This window comes from Orycteropus afer, unplaced genomic scaffold, assembly GCF_000298275.1.
Source record: "Orycteropus afer afer isolate SDZICR_OR568_19922 unplaced genomic scaffold, OryAfe1.0 scaffold01686, whole genome shotgun sequence".
In the NCBI taxonomy this organism is placed as follows: Eukaryota; Metazoa; Chordata; class Mammalia; order Tubulidentata; family Orycteropodidae; genus Orycteropus; species Orycteropus afer.
In genome coordinates, this window is record NW_006923273.1 from 55,967 (window position 1) to 56,971 (window position 1,005).

Consider the following 1,005-nt stretch of genomic DNA (forward strand, 5'->3'; position numbering starts at 1 on the left):
CAATCCATCTCATTGAGGGTCTTCCTCTTTTTCACTGACCCTCTCCTTTACCAAGCATGATACCCTTTTCCAGGGGCTGGTTTCTTCTGACAACATGACCAAAGAACGTGAATGAAGTCTAGGCATTCTCGCTTCCAAGGAGGATTCCAGCTGTACTTCCAAGACAGATTTGTTTGTTCTTCTGGAAACCCATGATTTTTTTCAATATTCTTCATGAATACCACAATTCACATACATGAATTATTCCTTGGTCTTCCTTATTCATTGTCCAGCTTTCAGATACATATGAAAAATATATATCTGAAATCTCATCCAAGCTTTCAGGTATATATTGAAAAATACTATAGCTTGGGTGAGACACGCCTTAGTCTTTAAAGTGACATCTTTACTCTTAAACACGTTAAAGAAGACTTCTGAAACAGATTTGCCCACTGCCATGTGTTGTTGGTTTGATTTCTGAACTGCTGCTTCCCTGCACATTGACTATGGACCCAAGTAAAATGAACTCCTTGACAACTTCAATCTTTCCTCTTTTTATCATGATGTTGCTGATTGCTCCAGTTGTGAAGATTTTTGTTTTCTTTATGTTGAGGTGTAATCCATACTGAAGGCTGTAGTCTTTGATCTTCATCAGTAACTGCTTCAAATCTTCTTCACTTTCAGCAAGCAATGTTGTGTCATCTGCATATTGCAGGTTGTTAATGAGTCTTCCTCCAGGACCAATACTGCATTCTTCTTGATATAGTCCAGCTTCTCAGATTATTTGCCCAGCATACAGATTGAATGACTATGGTGAAAGGATACAATCCTGATGAACACTTTTCTGATTTTAAACCATTCAGTACCCCTTTGTTTTGTTTAAATGACTGCATCTTAGTCTATGTATAGGTTCCTCATGAGCACAGTTAAGTATTCTAGGATTCCCATTCTTTACAATATTATCCATAATTTGTTATGATCCACAAAGCCAAATGCCTTTGCATAGTCAATAAAACACAGGTAAAA